Raw genomic sequence first — 22,004 nt, 5'->3', positions numbered from 1 at the left:
TGGTACGTTAGCCAAAAAATGCATAAACTCATTCCAAACATGAGCAATCATTAGACAAAACAGAACTGAGGGATATTCTACAAGGAAATTGATCAGTACTCTTCAAATGTGTCAAGGTCATGAAAGACAAGGAAAATCTGAAGAACTGTTACAGATGGGAAGAGACTAAGCAGAAATAGCTAAATACAAGTGAAATCAGAACCAACATCCTGGAACAGAAAAAACATTAGTGGGGCCGGCCGAGTGGCGCATTGGTTAGGAGTTGGCTTGGGATGCCATTTCTGAGCAGATCCCACATGAGGGCCAGTGACGCTGTGCCCTCTACAGCTAAGATGGTGAACAACAGCTTGACCTGGAGCTGGGCTGCCATGAGTCCCTGGTGACGGCGTAGGCTGCAGTCCCTGCTGCAGTGGGCTACCGTAAGCAGCCGGCAGCCGGCGTGAGCTGCCGTCAGCCACTGTGAGCGGCTGTTCAATGGCCCGCGAGCGAGTGCCTCACCCGGGAAGAGCACAATGAAAATACCAACATGGGCCAGTGAAGCGACGTCCTCCACAACTGGACTGAAGAACAAAAAGACAGCAACTTGTCTGTTCCTTCCCCAATTCCCCAATAAAATCTTAAAAAAAAAAAAAAAAAAGCATTAGTGGAAATACTAGTAAATTTCTAATAAGATCTATAATTTAGTGAATATTACACCAATATTATTTTCCTGTTGATTGCTGTTTCTGTAAGTATAAAATGAGCTCAAATTTTTTAAAGTTTAAAAACAAAACTATTTTGTTCCAAAATTTTCCCTCAAATTTCAATGTTCTCATTTATTTTTTGGATGCTATTCTAGAATATAAGCACAATTCTACATTTACTTTCCCTCCTATGTTACCTGACTACACATCAAGATTTACCCTTGCCTATGGTATTTTTGAAGAATCAGATGGAAAAATAAAGTAGGTTTGTTGGCAACACTGTGGAAAGAACATAGGTTTGGAATCAAACAGACCTGGCTTTATCATTTACTAGCTGTGTAATATTAGCAAGGTTATTATACTTCTCAGTCTAAGTTTCCTATAAAATGAATTTAATATCACTTTAATCACAGAGCCATTGAAAAATTTAGTGAGATATATATTAAAATCTGGGGTACTTCCTGGCACCTAACAAGAGCTACTACTACCAGTACACTTTAAGAAAATGGTGAGGTTAAGCTTATCTTGGTAACTATTTTATTGCATCAGCTTGAACTGCTTAGTTATTTGTCTCCAAGTGTGATTAATTACAATAAATTTTACTCACTTTTGGCAAGCAGACAGGCCAATAAAAGCTATGCAAAAGCAACTACTGAGCTTCAACTATTTAGTCCAATACTCACTGACAAATGCAGCATATCCTAGATACAGCAATACAAATAAAATTCTTCATGCCTGAACAGATACCTAAGGATTCTTTTTTTGTTGTTTTGTTTTTACATTAAGAATCAAGATAATAAAGAAAAGCTCTGTTCAAAAAAAGAAGACTCACTTGCCATTTGACATTTTCTATCAAGATAATCATGTAAAGAAAATCTAAAATTAAAGCCATTAAAACAAACAAACAAAAAAACCACCACCAAAATAGTTTAGAAGTAGATTCTAAGAAGTTAGAGTTGATTGGAATCTGCAAAGGGCACAATCTTTAGTAGCAAGCAACCTAAAACCTTGTTCTTTTGGGGGCTCAATAAAGCATATTGTTTTTTTCAGCTCACTACAGCTTTAGTTAATATTTCTGTAACATTGAAGTCTAATACGTTCTGTGAATGTAATAAGACTAAACCTTTTACAAAATGGAAAACAGGAGTAAGCATCTCCACATCTTAATACTTCATATAATCGTACCATTAAAAGGAGTCTTCAAGATTATCTAGTCGGAGCTACCAACCACAGCAGAAATATCCACTACAGTATCACTCCCAGAAGTCTCCACTCCTTGAGTTTTCTGAAGCCATATGGTGTGAGGCAGGCCAGGATCCTTCATGTGGATGTCTGAGTATCTGCTTAAAGACCCCACTTTCTCTAAAGTTGGTCCAAAGAAGGTAAGTAGGAGGTTCATTTTTAAAGGCTTCAGATAAATTTTGATCCCTGTCAATTTTTCATTTTATTCCAAACTCATTAGAGAGAGTAATGCATTAAATACTTCCTCCATAAACATTAAAATTGACACAGACAAGGGAACCCCAATATATATGCATAAGGAAATGTACGTTAAAGAAACGTCTTTGTGGGCCACAGATATGTGTGCACATGATAATGTCTTAACTGGCGTTGGCTAAGCAGAAACTCTAAATCTGACTCCAATTTAGGATGGCCTGGCCACCGATGTTTTCGGGTATGGCTGAGGCATTGGTTATATTATTAATTTTTTTAAAAATGTCTGTTAGCCATATATGTTTTTTAGACACTGGTAGGTGGAAATTTGTTTTTGTTCCTTCTGTCTGATTTCTCAACAAAGCCTACAAGCCAGAGAATTAAACTGAAAAGTTGGTTAAGTTCCATTTGAGTCTTACAACACTAGTGTGTGAATGTCTGGCCTTTAAACCATTAGTATTAGTCCTAGATCAGTTGAACTAATTCTGTCCCTCTCACTCTCTTAATTTTGTTCTCAAAGAGCAGCTCTTAGATTCATATGACTTGTCCAACAGCTTCTAGAGTCACTGTCATAATATGTTCTCAAGTAATTTTCTGAGATTGAGAAGTATACGAGAGTGCCAAAAAATGTACACACATTTTAAGAAAGGAAAAAACTGTATTAAAATTACACTGATGGTAACCACTTCCAACAACTCTTGTAACTGCAGAAGTCAAATGTGACATGTATTCATCTTCTGTTATCGGTATAGAGTATTACAACTTTATAGTATTTTCCTTTCTTAAAATGTGCACACTTTTTTGGGGGGCACCCTCTATATTATATATCTAATCAAAGCTGTAGATGTCAACATTTTCTCTGTTCAACAAAGATGGCCAGTGGATTTTATAATGTGAACAGATGAAGAAGGGTCAGGTTCTTTATTAAATAGGGCATAAATCAGTTTCTTAGGCTCAAGAAGAAGTGAAACCATTACAAATCCAAAAACCAAAAGGTAAATTTAAAAGGCCTATGGCTCAGGGCTGGCCGAGTGGCTCAGATGGTTAGGAGCACGAGCTCTGAGCATCAGGGTTGCTGGTTCGATTCCCACATGGGCCAGTAAGCTGAGCTGGTGAGAGTGTGTGCTCTTAGTAGCAAGGTTGCCGGTTCAACTCCCGCATGGGATGGTGGACTACACCCACCCACCCCTAACCCCTACCACCACCACCCCCAACGCAACTAGACTGAAAGAGGCAACTGTACTTAGAGCTGAGCTTGCACCCTCCACAACTGAGATTGAAGGACAACAACCTGATTTGGAGCTGATGAGTCCTGGAAAAACACAATGATCTTCTTCCCCAACTCCCCAATAAAAATCTTTAAAAATAAAATAAATAAATAAATAAATAAATGGCCTATGCCTCAAACACTAACTTTGAATACCAGGTTTGCTCATTCTCAAGAACTAAAATTGTTCTAAAAAGATGATATGCTTACAATTAAAACAGCAGTGGAAGACAGTTAAATAAAAATAAAAGGAGGCCATGTTGATTAAGATAGAAGAGGGACTTCCTTATGAATAAGTTCACTTTTAGAAACTAGACAGAGGTGAAAAAAAAGAAATATATACTAGAACTATGTTTTCTTAAAGATGAAGGAGGGGAATATTTTATTTGTTACTCATAAGAAAGGAAGGGTGGCTGTATCCAAAGGTACCTAACAGAGGGATAGAAGATAACTGTAGGATGGAAATGTCAGAGTGAACCAGACTGGAAATCCAACTATGGCAAGACGCTCTTTTAAAGAAATAGAAAATCGATAAAAGCAAGTAAAAACACCACACCTTGAAAACTGAGACTGCTATATAATCTAAAACAAAGCCTGTACAGATTTGAAAGATTAAAAAAGCAGCTGGAAGATCACCTTAAAACACCTGAAGAATTTCAGGTATATTTCGAATTACTAAAGCATTTCAGGTGTACTTCAAATTACTACAGATGCTCTTTGACTTATGATGGAATTATGTCCAGATAAACCCATTGTTAAGTTGAAAATAATTGTAAGTCAAAAATTCATTCAATACACCTAACCTACTAAACATAACAGCTTACCACTAGGCTACCTTAAATATTCTCAGAACACTTAACTCACACTGGGCAAAATCAAAGCCTGTTTTATAATAACGTATTGAATATCTTATGTAATTTATTGAATACTGTATTGTAAGTAAAAAACAATGGCTGTGTGGGTACTCACCATTAACAGCTGAAAACATACTGGCATATAGATGGGCATTTTGTACTAGACATGATGGGATGCAAATACACAAAACACACTATCCAAAAAGCACTGGCCACACAATACACTGTACACTTGGTTATTCACCCTCGTGATCACATGGCTGACTGGAAGCTGTGGCTATCTGCCGCTGCCCAGCATCACAAGAGAGTAGCTTACTGCACATCACTAGCCCAGGAAAAGATCAAAGTTTGAAGTATGGTTTCTACAGAATGCATAATGCTTTCACAGTGTTGTAATGTCAAAAAATCTTAAGTGGAACCATTTTAAGTCAGGGTCATCTGTAGTTATTATAAAGGGTAGTGTGTGATATGGCAAGGTACCACAAAGAAAAATGCCCCAGGAACTCAAAGTTAGGCTTCTGGGAATGAATTCGGAAAAGAAACATGGATAAAAACAAAATAGAGCAGTCTTAGGTTTGATGTTGACCTGGTAAGATTTTCTTAAGTTAGGGAGATGAGAGTGGGCAAGATCTATTTGATAATGAATGTTTTTTTTATTAATTCCTTGACTTTCTGACATTATGTAAGATTATAAGAGACAATCAAAGAATATTAAAACCTGGACCCAAAAGCAAAGAGAAAGGAAAAGGAAGACAAGAGGGGCCAACTTAAGAATGGTCTAAAATGTAAACAAAAACAAAAACTAGCTATGTTTACCTGAAATGGCATATCCTACTATTGCAGGAAGGAATATGAGAAAAAAACAATGTTTACACTGTCAATAACGCAGAAGAAATTATGCAAGGCCTAACAGTTAAAAGCAGAGTAAAAAAAAAGTCTAGAAGAGCAAGTGGCAGAAGAGATATTGTCTTTACTGTACTCCTATTTGAGCAGACGTCAGAAATATTAAAAGCAGCTTTACTTCAGATACCCATTTATGGTTATTACCTGAATAATAGAAATATGGGGCACAACAGTAGTGCTTTTATGATTTTAGCTCAATAGACCTAAAAATTTCAAGGGGAGCAGCAAAAGCCAAGGTAATACAGGACTAAAAATGTCCCAGCAAAAGGTTATGGACAGAGAAATCCAGAGACAAGGGCAGAACGCTGAGGCTGAGGAGATTATACTTTGAGCTTTATGCACTACAAGTGATACACTCTTTACAAAAGTCAGTACAGAAGCTGGGCCACTCTATGGAATCCACACCTATTGCAGCACACAAGTGCCAGGACAACACAGAAGAAATGGATGTTAAAACCTTTCAATATGAAGGAAATCTAAAGGAGGAAACATCAAGTAAGACCTGGTGCCAGGGCTGACAGCCATGGAAATTTTTAAACTATGCAAGACAGAAATTCAGCTACAACTTTCAGGAAGTAAATATGTTCGGGTTAAGTGCTCCCACCCCACAAAAAATATGGTCAACATACAGCGGCACAATTTCCCGCTTGAATTTTCCCAGTAAAACTGAAGTACAAGTTATAAACTTGGACAGCTGGCACAACTGACTGGCACCCTGGTGAGGTTGAAACCAAAATTGATTTGGTACCCTGTTTTCTGTGCACCATCTTTCCTCTGATAACACTAAATCCTACCGGCAAAAAGTAATGTGAGTCAACTGTACTGTGTACTAAGTTCAAGGAACTACTAGTGTTTCTAAATTTAATAGGTAATGGGCTGGGTAGAGTAATAAATGTTTATCCTACTGACCTTCTGGATTCCTAAAAAAGTAAGATACAAAAAGAATGGGGGTTAAATAATAATCCTTTAGAAGTACAAAAGAAGCCACGCCCAAACAGAGGAAAACAACCCAAGTTTCGGCTCCTGGAAAATCCCCAGCTGTAACCATAGAGGCATAGCAGAGACCCATTGGCTCTGATTAAGCAATATTCTGGGAAGGGAGGCATTGGGGATCTTAACCTCTTTGGACTCTAGACTTTAATTTCTCTTTGTGAACTTGATAATGGGAGATAATTCATTTGATCAAATTTGATACATTATTTTTATTGACACTTGGTTTCTCCCATCCCCAAATTAAAACCTACAAGGAAATTTTAAACTTGAAAACTATCATAGGTAAATTAACTCTCAAACACATAAGTAGCCTCTATTAAAAAGCCTTATACTCTAAGTACCAAAATATTGATAAAAACATAAATTTTGAGTTCTGTATTTCCATTAACTTTATAATCATGAAAATCACTGAAAATGCAATGTTCTTAAATGAGGGATACGTATCCTCAAGATTAATAAAAATGTCCATTGTGGTTAATGATTAACAATTAACTATCTCTGTTCTTTGTTTGTTTGTTTGTTTGTTTGTTTAGAATGCACTAATTCTTCAAACCCAATAGTCAAAACTCCACTGTTCATTTAGATCCCTTAATTGTTCCTTCTACCATTTACTGTTAATACTACAACCATAGTCCAAACATTTACATTAGAAACCCAACGCAATTTCATAAAATTCTTTGTGTCTTGTCTCCACATTCAACCAGATGCTAAATACTTCATTTCCATTTTTCTTGAAACCATTTGTCTCTCCATTTTCATTGCCACTCATTACCCAGCCAGGTCCTCAATTATCCATTTTCTGAAATACTCCAATCGGTTCCTTTTTATCTAGGCTTTCATTCTTTCCCTCTTTTAGTCTATCTTAAAAGAATACTTTAAGATTAATGATAACACTGCTTTGCCCTTAAACCTGTATATTTTCCTACAAAATTCAAACTCCTAAAGTCAAGATCTGGACCAATTCATTTTTCTAATCTTAATACCCACAAATACTTTTCTAAGTATACGTTCTAGTCCACTGGTTTTCTACCTTTAGTATACATCAGAATCATCTGGAAGGCTTATGAAAAACACAGATTGCTGGGCTCCAGCCCAAATTTCAGATTCTGCAGGTCTGGAGTGGAGCCAAGAATTTACATTACTAATGGTGCTCAGGTGATGCTCCTATTGCTGGTCTGGGGAATCACACTTTTAAGAACCGCAACTCCCAGGGGCCGGCCGAGTGGCTCAGTTGGTTAAGAGCTCACTCAAGAGTTTGAGCTCTGAGCAACAGCGGTTCGAGTCCAGCCCGAGCTGAGCAGCTGCTGAGCTGCCAACAGGTAGCAGGATGGCTCAGCTAAAAAAAAAAAAAAAAAACCGCAACTCTAGACAATTTACTACCCCCATTCATAATACACCTTTTCACAAATTATCTGCTCTCCTTATAATGTCCTCTTACTCATACCACTTTGTTTTGCATGCCTCCATTTTAATGCTAACAATTAAGACTCAATTCAAAAGTTATCTCATCCACTAAAATTTTACCAAATTATCTCTATTAGAAGTACTATATGATCTCTATTGGAAGTTCTCCCAAAGTGAACTTTCAGAGGGCTTAACTATATATTGTTTTATTATATAAATGTCTAACAACTCTGCTGGGCACCTGAAACTAATATAAAATACTGACTGTCAACTGTAATTGAAAAAAATTTTTTAAGTAAATAAAATCACTAACCCTGCTTTAGGGTTTATTTAAACTCATTCATTTATTCAAACCTTATTGAATGCTTACTATGTACCAAGTATCCTGATGCTTTGTTTTAGTTGAAGGAAAATACGTACAAATATATATTGGATGGATTAAGTACTTTAAAAACAATACAACACAAAGTAAGGGGAAAGGAGAATGCTAGAGGTGAGGTGCTACTTTATACTTTCTCTGGAGTGTTCAGGGAAGACCTCCATCTCTGGTTAAAAAAAAAAAAAAAAAGGATACTTGAGCAGGGGAGCAGGGAAGGTCCGGAAGCAAAAGCAAACCACAGATATCGAAATGAAAAGTGTGTCTGGCAGACAAAACAAAAGCCAAGTGCAAAGGCCAAAAGGCAAAAGTATACTTTTCAAGTTGAAGGAGGGGCAAAAATGTTAATGTAACTGTAGGTAAGTAATGGTGGCAAAGAGTAATAGGAGACAAGACAAAGAGCTAGACAGGGGCCAGATCAGATCATGAAGTCCTGCAGTTCATTTTAAGGATTTGGGCTTTGACTCTGAGATAGAAAAGTATGGATGGTTTAGAAATGATCTCACTCTTTCTTGTCTTTAAAAGGATCACTTTGGCTGTGTAGAGAATAAACTGAGGAAAAAATGAAAGCAGGGAAATAAAATAATTGAGGGGAAAGATGACTGTGGTTTGGTTCAAAGTCATAAGAGTAAACAGTAGTCAGATATGCCTTTTCTTCCTAATAGAGGATTCAGCTCCTCAAGGGCAGGGATTATGACCTTTTCCTCCTATATCCCCTATAATCATTAGAATGAAGCTTTTCACATAGTACACAGCCAATTTGCTCTTTTGGGAATACCTTCTACAACACTTTTATTGTACTTTATCCAGATTTATACCTAAAATAATCAGAATAATTCACTTGATTGATATTAAGAAAAAAATACATACTATCAGACACATGAAGCATTTTGTAAGCACCTATTAAGTTATAAGCACATAACAGTTGTTCAAGTTAACTTCAAAATATAAAAGAGAGGACAAAGAATCTCAAACATTAACGGACAAAATGGCCTCAGTTAATATAGAAAGTTTTTAAGAAAATATAAATAATTTCTCATTTTTTTCATAAAATCAAGAGTTAAGGGGCTGCATAATAAGAGTTAAGTGTCAATAAGGGAAGCAAAAATTGTATAGCCACTCTTAAGTTTACAAACATAACACAGTAGGAAATCAAAATAATAAGAAAGCATGAATGAGTTTTAAGATTCTCACAACTCAGTTCTACCTATTTTTTTACAACTTTCTCCCCTCTTGATTCATAAGTTATGTAAACTCTCTGTAGCAAATTTGAATGATATACGAAAAAAAAAATTAATCCATCATTGTACTGCCCACATGTAACCACTATTAACATCTTGGTATATTTCTCGTTTCTATGACTTGATGTTAGCTTTTTAACGTCTCTGAATCTCAGATGCATCACTCTTAAATGAAGATAAAAATAGTACCTACCTCACAGGGTTGTTGCAAAAAATGAGAATCTAGAATATGACATGCTTTTTCTTAAAGCAGCTTATGGGCCACGCATTCTCCATCCTAACTACTCAACATTGCTGTTGTACCATGAAAGCAGCCACAGAATATAAAAATGAGTAGGCATACGCCAATAGTTTTATTTGCAAAACCAGGCAGTGCTGCTTGGTTCACAATGACTTACAACAAAGGTTCACAATCTTTTGGTGTGTATGGATTGTTGTTGGGTTGTGTTTGTTCAGCAAGTTTTGAAAATCTTAAGAGAATCTGATAAAAAAGAAACCTCAGACCTGCTCCTAAAGGATGCAAACATAACTTTTTGTAAATACGCTTAATTTCAGAGTTCACAGATTTCCAGAAGTATATGAATGGCTCATAAGGATTATCATCAAGAAATCCTGTGTAGGAGTTTATTTGATGTTTCTTTACAGCATTTTCCTGCTCTAAAATCCACATGTCAGGGCAGTAGAAATGGACCAGCCTAATTTCAAATTGTATAATCCTGTTACAAACAAATTTTTCCACCTAATTTTTTTTTATCATATTATATTTTCGTTGGTCATTATGTAGTCATTGAAAACATCATTTTCAAGGCTGAATAACATTTTAGTTTAGGAGGGTTGAGAAGTTTTAAACCATTTTAGATGTTCTGGTTGCTTTTCCATATACCATTAATTCCTTTTATTAAATATAATCAATGTTGTGACAAATAGCTTTATGTCCAAATTTATATTTCCTCAGAAATTAATGGTACAAGGAAAATTACTAAGTCAAAAGGTACAAATTATTTTTAACATTTCTAATATATTTTGATGAATCATGGTTCAGAAAAGATGCAATTTTTACTCCCACCAGCCCAAAATGAGGTATCTATTTCACCACACTCTCATGAGCATGGGATATAAATTTTAGGCTTTACTAATGAGTTCTATAACCTGAGAAGTTATTGGCAAAAGTTTTCAAAGCATGGTAAAAGGGCAGGTAATGAAGTCTAAATGCACATCCATTGTACTCTAGATTACTAAGATTTTCAGGTATTCAAGGTTAAATCTAAATACTATAGAGAGACTGAAAGTTTAAAATTTAACCATTTAGTTAAGGTAACCATCTAAAACATATACCATACCCTTCTTCAAGAACACAAGATAGATAACATAAAATAACTTCTACTGGTTTGTAATCATCATAACTCTCGCACTTTAAGAATAACCACTATAGTGAGCCACTGCTTCTAAGAGAAATATATCCCACTCAAAGGACTTGAGAGTCAATTCTTAGAAGGAATTTATGATAGCTTTGGTTTCATTTTTCTCTGTCTCTTTTACATTCATAACATCTTTAGTATGTGCTGCCTTGAGTCTTTTTAAATCACTTCTACTCAGTTAATAACTGCTTTAGTACGCTGTAGTATGTACACATATAACAGATGTACACAGATGCTATGATAGATACCAAATGCATATTCCTAGATACAATAGCATGTGTATTATATATTGGAATAGCTAAATACATGGGCTCTTGACAGTCAGACTGGCCAGATTCCAATCTAACTATCACATACTAGCTTTGTTTACTTAGTCAAGCCATTTAATCTCTCTCATCTTAGTTTCCTGAACGGTAAATTGAGAACAATGGCACATATCCTGTAGGGTAGTGGATTAGATGAGATAAAACAGGTAAAGGACTTATCACATGATACATGGAAAACACTCAAAAACTGAGTTATATACATCTATAGAGCATTCCAATAAAATAAGTAAATCTTCCAGATATAAAAACATAACACACACATACTGAATCACTGGCAATAGTGATTAGTGAGTATTTAGAACATTTCAACTTTGGGGTAACCAAAACAGATACTGGTTAATTTTAGCAAACTCCAGTTATAGAAATATATATTAATAAACTGTGTACATGATTTATTGGGGATACACACACACTTTCACAATACACAGAGCAATGTTGTGTACCCATCTATTAATAACTACTGACAGAACCACTTCTCTTCCTTCTCCTTTCTCCTTTTACTTCTCAGTACTGTACTGTTTTACCACTAAAGGAGCCAGAGAATGAGCCTGTCCCCTTTTTTTCTCAAAGTTAGTTAACTAGACAATTATAACATATTGCTCAACAATGAATGACCATAACTAATCCTGTTCTCCATGCCTTCTCCTACATATAATAAACTCTGCTGAACAAAAGTACAGACTAGTGCTCATTCTACATTTATAATCAGCAAATGATTCTGTAGGTCAATTCAGTCTACCTCTCTAAGAAGCTACTATTTTACACCTCCATTCACTACCCCCAGGTACTCAACAGATGAACTTTCCTCCTACCCCAAAGCTCCGATATAAAGCAACGTTTCCATTTGTACTTTGAATCTTGCTCTTTCTTTCCTTTTTGGAATTTTATGTATTATCTCTTCTTTCTTCTGTAGATTTACCTCTTCCTTTCAAATGAATCAGTCTCATCAGATTTTAAACATGCCAAATCCTCACCAATTTTTTTTTAAATCCTCACCTTCAATCCAAAACTCTCCAGCTCCAACCCATATCTTTCCCTCTCCTTTATAAGTCACATATACTTACTGTTTCTATTTCTTTGTTTCCCACTCCTCAAACTACTCTAGTCTGACTCCTGCTCCCATCACTACATCAAAACTGCTCTGCTTACAGTCACCAGACTGCCATATAATTCAATGGTTCGATTTCAATGGCTTGCTTGTGACGCCAGTTACCATTCACTCCATCCTGAAACATTTTCTTCCAATGCATTCTGTAACACCACAGTTGCTTGGTTTTCTCCAACCTCTTTAACTCATCCTTCTCAGACTTCATTTGAAGACTGAACATTTCCTACAAGTTCATTTAACAGTGGAGTTCCTGAAACTTCTTCTTTTCCCACTCTATATTGTCTATGTGAGCTCATTCATACACATGACTTCAAATACCATCCACATAACTTTGATGACCAGGCCTCACTTCTGAGCTCTGTAAATCCAGCTATCTTTAAGATCTCCCCTTGGATGAAGAATGTCACCTTAAATTCAACATGTTCAAACTAAACCAAAGAATCTTAGCATAGTTCAACTTGCTCAAGAATCTAAAAATAGGCAAGCCTCTTATTAGCCCTCATTTTATAGTACAGTAATCCCCCTCTCATCCAGGGTTTCCCTTTCGGTGGTTTCAGTTTACCCCCAGTTAACTGCGGTCTGAAACTATCAAATGGAAAATCCCAGAATAAACTATTCGTAAGTTTTAAATTGCAAGCCATTCTGAATAGCGTGATGAAACCTTGTGCAGTCCCGCGCCTTCCAGCCCAGGATATGGATCATCCATTTGTCCAGTGCACCCATCTCACTTCATCTCTTCACATAGGCACTGAATCATCTCACAGCATCACAAGAAGGGTGAGTACAGTACATTAAGAATATTTTGAGAGACCACATAACTTTTATTAGAGTATATTGTTATAATTGTTCTATTATTAGTTATTATTGTTAACCTCTTACTATCCCTAACTTATAAATTATACTGTAGGTATGTATATATAGGAAAAAACATAGTACTGTATTATGCCATGTATAATGCACACTCACGTTTTTGGCCCAAACTTTCAGGGGAAAAAATGCTTTAATTTTTTAATTCAAATATTTGTTTACATTTAGGTACTTGTTTTTGTATTATAAAGGAATTTTAGCATTTATTTTTCAACATATTATGATATAAGAAATTTTATGCAACAAAGAATTACAAAATACAAGAACAGATAAGAGGTACAAGAACAGATACGAGGTACAAGAAATTTTATGTACCAGTGATGAATTTACGATATTTACGCATCATAGAAAGCCAAGAACTCTTCGTGGTTGCAAGTCCATCATAAGTTCAACAAACCAATTATCATATTCCAGGGTATTATTTTGCATATGAATATCATTATTGATATCTAGAATTACACTTTTAACTCAGAAGCATAAATAAAATAATTTAAAACATTTATATGGATACGGAATTAGTACTACCGATGTATAATGCTCATCCTTATTTTTCCCTCACAAATTTGGACAAAAAAGTGCACATTATATATGGCAAAATACAGTGTATATATAGGGCCTGGTACCATCCACGATTTCAGGCCATCCACTGGGGGTCTTGGAATATACCCCCGTGCTCCCCCACCCCACCCCCGTGGATAAGGGGGGACCTACTATATTGTACACCTTTTCTTTATAGAACTTAATCAAAGTTATAATTGTACATAAAAACAGGGACAATGCTTCTTTGCTTACAACTATATGCCCAAGCTTCAAACCTAAATCAATGACTCATTTTTCTACTGCTTAGATGGGCAGTCTTTTAGCTATTTTCATATTTCCTGCTGCTCTGGAGAGTTGAATATTGAGTGTTTGGTACACAGTGTCAATGTACCGGATTTTAGGATCGTATATAACACATTATACAAATGGACCTCCTGTCAAATTTAGTTTGCCACCACGGTCCCACCATGGCTCCAACCAGGTGACACTGACTGGGTCTCATATAAAGAGCAGATCCATACTGAATACAGAGTACTGCTGAAACAATGAACTAACTAACCTGTCCAAGCAAAAGAAAGCCAAGAAATCAATGTGATATATATTACATGAAAACTGAAGGATACCTTGTATTAGATTTACTAGAAATTATGAAACTTAAAAATACTCTCTAGTTTAGAGTAGGTACTACTGTAACTGATTTACAACATAACTAGAATATTTAATTAAATTACCTTAGATTTTAAGTAGCCAAATAGACTTACCATTACATATTAGTATACATTTAAAATGGCATATCAATTGATTATATTTTATTGATTTTTTTTTCAAATACCTCACCAGACATATTTTACCAAAGCTTTCTTAAATTTAATCTAAAGTTCTCCTTTTTGCTTTTGTTTGTAATTGTTAAGGTAAAGTGTGGCATACTTTGGCAGAAAATCAAAAAGATTTAGCGCCAGCAATAATAGTACAACTGGTACCTTACTTCTGTTTGGCAGAACTGCAACATGATATCATTAACGACCTTAAAGGCAGTGAACTTAATGTAAAAATATTTTCTCCTACCATTTTATCTACAAAATTAAAATTGAGATAGTTTTTTTTTTTCAGCCAATGTGATGGGGTGGTAATTAGGATGCAATAATGGACATATATCTAATGCAAAATTGTGTATAAAGAAGTTACTTAAATTTAGGATCTCACTAGTTAACCTAAAATAACCTTCATAAGTACACACAACGCAACAGCACTTCATATATTTTTGAGAAACAAAGTAGTTAAAATTTCATCATACTCAAAATAATCTTGCATTTATTCATAGAAAATAAGCAATCTGTGAGGGAGAGAAAAAATAAAATGTATTTTTTTATTGTACTTTATATTTCCTCTGATTATAAAGGCAGTAGGTTTAATCAGGAAAATACAAAAAAATAAATAAGTATAGAAACAAAAATAAAATTTAGCTATAAACATATCACTAAGAAGTTCTCGACTGTTAACAGTTAGGTATATTTCAGTTTTTTTATATATATAAAAGTGAAATTACCTGTCTCCTCTGTCTTTGCAGTAGTTATTATACCATGAACAGTTTCCCATATGAATAAATATTCTTTAAAAATATTGTTAAGATGGGCCGGCCGAGTGGCGCATTGGTTAAGAGCTGGCTTGGGACGCCAGAGGGCCCCGGTTCAGATCCCACATATGAGGGCCAGTGACGCTGCCCTCTACAGCTAGGATGCTGAACAGCAGCTCAACCTGGAGCTGGGCTGCCGTGAGCGTAGGCTGCCCTTGCTGCAGTGGGCTGCCATGGGCTACCGTGTGTAGCCAGCAGCCAGCGTGAGCGGCCAGCAGCTGCAGTGAGTGGCTGTCCAGAAGCCGGCGACTGATCTGCCTCGCCCAGGAAGAGCGCAATGATAGTACCAACTTGGACCAGTGAAACAACGTCCTCCACGGCCAGACTGAGGAACAGAAGGACAGCAATTTGTCTGTTCCCCTTCCCCGATGCCCCAAGGCTGTTCCCTCCCCCAATTCCCCAATAAAATCTTAAAAAAAAAAAAAAATTTTGTAAAGAGAACATAGAATTCCATTATATTTAACAACTCCCCTAACTTTGGGCATTAAGGTTATTTTCAATGATTTCCTATTACGAATAATATCATTATGAACAATTAGTACAATTCAGTTCTGAAAGTAAACCAAAAAAAGCATTAAACAACAAAAAGTATTTAGCTCCCTGAATACAGTCGCCAAGATCTAGGGTTCATTTTGTTTTGTTTTTCCTAATTATAATAAATAAGTTAATGTCTTTCCATAGAATTTACCTTTTATGAACACTGGAAATGTACCAACTGTGTCAAATTTTGAAAACTGATGAAAAAAAAAACTAAAACTTTAATTTGCAATTTAGTAATAAAAATAATTTCACTAAAAGGAACACATAAACTCGTGATGAAATTATTTCTAGGTCTGAATATTCACTACAGAGTAGATCAGGAAGTAGGATACTCTTTTTCAAAAGTAAATAAATCACTGAATTAGTTTCAATACTTTGTCTCTGAGATGTATTGTTCTTTATTGTGCTAAAAAATGAATTTGAGACTTCTAGTTAAATGTGGCAGATTGAACATGCATTTACTTCTGCTCCCACTCAAAAATTCCACAAAAATAACAGTAAAAATATATTTGTTTTAAAAGACATAAACCCAAAAAGAGGAAAACAAGGCAAAAGGAGAAATAACAACATTTGGGTAGCTATTATTTAGAAAGGAAGGAGGGAGTTCAGGAACAAGCTGATTTGTGCTGAAGAACCCTTTCAAAAATTTCAGGAATCTGAAACACCACAGACTTCTAAAAGTGGAGGTGAAAGTAGAGTCAAAACCAGAAAAATCAGTTGAACTTCTCCCCCTGATCCCTTTCCCTATTAGATCAGTGGAAACTCCTAATTCTCTGGAAAGGCTGAACTCATAATGGGGCAGGGAAGGAAGGGGTTGGAGAGATGGAAAGGGGATATATAGAGAACAAGGGGTAAAATCAAAGTGTACATGCTGAACAGTGAGATGGTAAGGTAGTCCTCATCTACTCCGTCAACTAGGCTAAACTGATCATATCTACAACTAAGAAAACAAATATTTATAACCATAAAGGTACATATCATAAGAGCTAAAAGAGTTGCAAGTGATTACCCCTGGGAAAGAAGTAGGGAAAAAAGGGACAGAGTATGAATTGCTATTTTTTATTATAAGCTTTGGGGGGGGGGAATGGTTGCTTCTACAATATCCATTGTTGTTTTCTTCCTTGCTAACAGAATCATAGACATGTGTTTATCGGGGGCGGGGGGGGGATAGCTAACTAACAAGATGACAGTGGTACTTATTAAGATTTAGTGTTTAGTGCAAGATATTTTGGGCTTACTCCAGAAACAACCTGATCTGCTACATGAACTCAGATGTGATGGCTGGAACTCCAGCAGCTATCTTGGAACATGAGGCAAACTTGAGATAAGAAGATAAGGATGACTGGTAAGAAAAAGCAAATGAGGGCCGGCCGAGTGGCACGATGGTTAAGAGCGGGCTTGGGATGCCAGAGGGCCCCGGTTCGGATCCCACATATGAGGGCCAGTGACACTGCCCTCTACAGCTAAGATGGTGAATGGCAGCTTGACCTGGGGCTGGGCTGCCGTGGGTCACCGGTGATGGCGTAGGCTGCAGCCCCTGTGGCAGTGGGTTGCCATGGGCTACCGTATGTAGCCAGCAGCCACTGTGAGCGGCCGTCCAGAAGCTGGCAACTGATCTGCGTCGCCCAGGAAGAGCGCAATGATGATGCCAACTTGGGCCAGTGAAGCAACGTCCTCCACAACTAGACTGAAGAACAAAAAGGAGAGCAACTTGTCTGTTCCCCTTCCCCCAATTCCCCAGCACTGTTCCCATCCCAATTCCCCAATAAAAATCTTTAAAAAAAAAAAAAGAAAGAAAAAGCAAATGACAGTGCAATGATGACAAAGTCACCATAACATCCCTACCTATCTTTTCACATAATAAATGTATTCTATTGTTTAAGCTATTTAAGTCACGTTTCTATTGCAAAATGCAATTCCTAATATGTAGTCTTGTATGATTTTTTAAACTAAGTATGCATACAACATTTATAAAAAGTAAAAGCAAATTTTAAAATAATTCCAATGAATAGCAATAATTGTTAAAAATGTTTTATTATACCCTGAGAAACTGCTCAAAGAACTATAAATATTACACAAATTCTATACCAAGTGATCAGGATTGTATTTTCCTAAAACAAACTTCAATTTCTCTAAATTAAGAGACATTAGCATGTATTTTATAAAATCATGAGGAAAACCCTTTTTTCTGTTAGACTGTCTCTTATGCAGCTATTAAAGTGCCTGGTACACAGTAGTTGTTTGAATTTATTTGGGGATCATGAAATACTTTTTTTGCCACTTGTATCAGCATTACAGATACACAGTATCCACTAAGAGTTCCAAAGTAAGGGTAGAGCAGGGTTTCTCAACTTTGGCACTACCAATATTTTGGACCAGGTAATTCTTTTTTGTTGAGGCGGACCTGCACATTGTAGGATGTTCAACAGCATCCCTGGCCTCTTACCCACTAGATGCCAGTAGCATCTCCCCACCCCCAATTAGGACAACCAAAAATATCTCCAGACATTGCCAAATGCCCCCTGCAGGAAACAAAATCACTGAGAAAATGTAATTATTTTTGCAAACCATTTAGTGCTTTATCAGGAGTGTTTGGCTTTTCCAGTTAAATAACAGAATTTTAGAATTGCAACATTTCTAAATTTTCTCTACAGTTTATTGTGGCATACAAACTATAAGTGATATGCAGATTAGATTATCTCTAATGCCCCTCTTAAACCTTCAAAGGATTTCACATGAGGAATATTAATAGCTTCTATTTATTTAAGCTTATCTATGTTCTGGGTATAGTACTGAGCGCTTCACATTTATTCTCTCATTTTATACTCATGACATCCTCATGGGATGCCTATTAACCCCACTGTAGTAAGAAACAATTTAAAAATCTATTTTAATCAACATATCACAGTGTTGCCAGAAATTCTTTTCACTATATTAATTCTGGCACTGAACTAAAAAAAAGTACCTTAACTTGCTTAGCTTACAATCAATTTATGATCAAAACATTTCAATATAGGGCCGGCAGAGTGGTATGTTGGTTAGGAGTTGGCTTGGGACACCAGCTCTGAGCAGCAGGGCCCAGGTTCAGATCCCATATGAGGGCCAGTGACGCTGCGCCCTCTACAGCTAAGATGGTGAACAACAGCTCGACCTGGAGCTGGGCTGCTGTGAGTCGCCAGCGAGGGCATAGGCTGCAGTGGGGCTGGCCGGCAGCAAGCATGAGCTTTCCTGGGCTGCTGTGAGCCGCCGTTAGCGGCCATCCAATGGCCGGCAAGCAAATGCCTCAACCGGGAAGAGCGCAATGATAATACCAACATGGGCCAGTGAAGCGATGCCGTCCACAACTAGACTGAAGAACAAATGGACAGCAACTTGTCTGTTCCCATTCCCCGATTCCCCAATAAAATCTTTAAAAAAAAAAAATTTTTCAATATATCTAGCAACAAAATAAGTTGAATTATTACAACTTTCAGGAATTGGGGAAAAGTTCACAGCACCTAACAAGTCAGAGAAATAATCATTATCAGATCGTTTCTCGAAATATTTTTTCTACTGTGGCATAATGAAAGAGTACTTTTAAATTTTTTCATCCATGATTCCCTGAGCACTTCCAGTAACTTTTTATCCTCTTTGCACAACTTGGCAAAAACAATTCACTTTATAGTTATTAGAGAATTTATTTGTAATTTCAATCTGCCTTTCAGTAGAAATTGAAGGCTAGGTTCAAATCCCAGCTTTCCACCTACCAAAACTTAAGACAATATAACTTGTTCAGGCCTCAATTTCAACTATGCGACTTGCATCTAACAGGACCTATCTGATAGCCTTAAGAGTTAGTAGGTCCTCAACAAAAATTAATTTACCCTTCATTTTATTCTCAAAGTAAATTAAATCAGTTAAGAGCCAATTCTATTTAAGCATTTGTTAAGAGTCTACTAATAAAAGCCAAGGGAGGATGTGATAGGGGCAGTTTGTCTGATATTATACCATGTAATTATTTCCAAATCCATCATCACAAAAATCAGCTGAAGCCTAAGGGACTATTCCCTGAGTTTGAGATTTTATAATTACTGGTATTGTTTCTCAAATAGAGAAGTATATTATCAAATGAAGTGAGAGCATAAATGATTTATCATTTATATTATCTGTTGTCTTCTGTTTTACTTTTCCATGTGGTATAAGTCATATGAACCTCTCTCGAAAAGAAGTGTTCCTTCCTCTCTCCCTTCACCCACACAACTAACTGCCAAGACATTTTTATTAATATTTGTCTCTAAAAGCAGGAAGATAAATTGGAGCCTTCTCAATGCCACAAGGCTGTGTGTATAAGTCATATATTTAGTTAACTGTTACCCACCCAAGTGAATATTATCCATTTTATGGATTACTCATAATTAAGTCATTTACTAATAAATGCAAGTTACTTTATATTACCCTTAGTAAATATTAGGAAATAAAATGTTTAAAAAAAAAATCTTGGGGAAGTAGATCATGAATGTACTTCTTCCCTTGTTTTCAAGTGTGATGCAAATAAAACAGAACTACTATACTACTAGAATTTTATTAATCAATGGATAAAATTCAAATTAATACAGGTAATCTTTTATTCTATCTTAAAGTTTTAATACAAAAAAGGACTTCACAAAGCTCACCTGCAGGGTAGAACCAGGACAGGAACCCTAAGAACAGATCTACTACTAATCTAAAGTATTATAAAACATGTAATGAGGTTTCAGGCAAAAGTTGGTAACATGAAAGTATGTCAGTATAACTTAATTCATAATTTAGCAATGTAAAATAAAAATTCGTTAAGTTCTTCCCATTTAGTTTTCTTTCCATGTATATTTAGGAAGTAGCGGAGTTTTTTAAACAGTCAACTTCATTTTTTCTTAAAATAATTTACTGTCACTGTTCAGACACTATATTTCATAAGCTAAATTTATTCACTTGTTCTTAAAACTCATTTTAAAAACAGAATAAGGGCAGTTCAACTTCTCCAAAAATGTTCTGGCCCTCAAATAAAATTTCAAATCCTGCATCAATTAAGGGTTATCTGATCAAGTAAATTAAAGCTAAAGGTAAAAGTTTCTCATTAATGATATCAAAAGCAAAACACAGAAAAAAATACTTTCTGTGAATATATTAAAATGTTTACAATTCCTGTTGATACAAAGTTCACCAATAGCATGGTTTCTAGATGCAAAACATATAGAAGACAAGTATTGTAAAAGACACTGAACCTCTAAACCCAGTGAATTCCATACCAAAAGAATAAACAAGAATACATTTTCAAGAAAGTCACTAGAGACTAATGCCACAGAAAAATGACACACCCTCACACCCTTTACACCAAGACAATTTCCACCTTCAAGTCAGCTTATCCATGGGGGAGGGAGGAAATCAAAATCAAAGGACAATTTAAAGTATTAAAAACTTACCTGAAAATATCACCTCCATCCTTTTCCTTTCAGTACTTGGAAAGTCATAAAATCAAATTTCAGCAAGTATGATACCCACTTCTTTTTAACTTTATTTCCTCCTTGTTACCAGAATGAAATTAATAGCTAACTTTAATTAACACATAAAGGATCCAAACCCTTTACATATTTACTCATTTAATCACTATCCCTATTTGACAGAAGAAACTAAAGCACAGAGAGGTTAAGTAACTTGTCCAAGGTAACACAACTAGGAAGTTATGGAACCATAATTTGAACTGTATACATCCAAGATAATAAACAAATAAAAAAAAGAAATGGAGTGAAAAGGGAGTAAAACTTCTTTCCAAAACAGCTTGCAAAACTAGACTATTGTGAATGAGAACAAAATGTTTAAACTATAAATATACGTAGATGTGATGAAGATTACACAACTTTTACCCCCAGACGAGTTACTTTGGTGCTATAATATTTGATTATAGTCAAACATTTTAAACTACATCAGTCGACCAAGTAAATAACTTACTGTGACTGTTCGGACACTATTTTACAGGCTAAATAAATACGTTGTAATTTAAAGAATGAGCAATAGTTTAAGGAAAATTACTTTCTCTACCAGCAGTTAATTAGAAAAGAGAGTTCGTGTGTTGGGAAAAGGGGTTAAGAAAAAAAAAAAAGATGACAATCACAGTCTTAACCCCACCTTCCGAAAAAGTCACTAAATCTCCGTGGTTCAGCGCCTAAACCAACAGAATTGGCCCAGCGGGATTTCGTGAGGGGATGACAGGAGACCCTAGCAGAGGGGGAAGGGTGGCGATGACAGGAGAGGGAGCAAGAGATGGCATGCTTCCTATCTCCGAAAAAGGGGAGAACATGGGGGGCAAGGGGCGGGCCAGAGAAGGCAGGAAATGTTGCCAGAGATTCCAACTGAGGTGAGGAGGGTAGGAAACACAAGAAGGCGGGACCCTCGGGCAGAAGG

The 22,004-nt window shown here is 36.1% G+C and overlaps 1 protein-coding gene across 3 annotated transcripts in view; it reads right to left on the bottom strand.

Annotated features, from left to right (window-relative positions):
- ZNF654 (zinc finger protein 654) overlaps positions 1-22,004 on the bottom strand; it is a 79,520-nt gene that overhangs the window by 56,919 nt on the left and 597 nt on the right. The gene's annotated exons all lie outside the window — the stretch shown is intronic.

This window comes from Hipposideros armiger, unplaced genomic scaffold (genome assembly GCF_001890085.2).
Source record: "Hipposideros armiger isolate ML-2016 unplaced genomic scaffold, ASM189008v1 scaffold_587, whole genome shotgun sequence".
NCBI lineage: Eukaryota > Metazoa > Chordata > Mammalia > Chiroptera > Hipposideridae > Hipposideros > Hipposideros armiger.
This window is presented reverse-complemented; position numbering and strand designations above follow the sequence as displayed.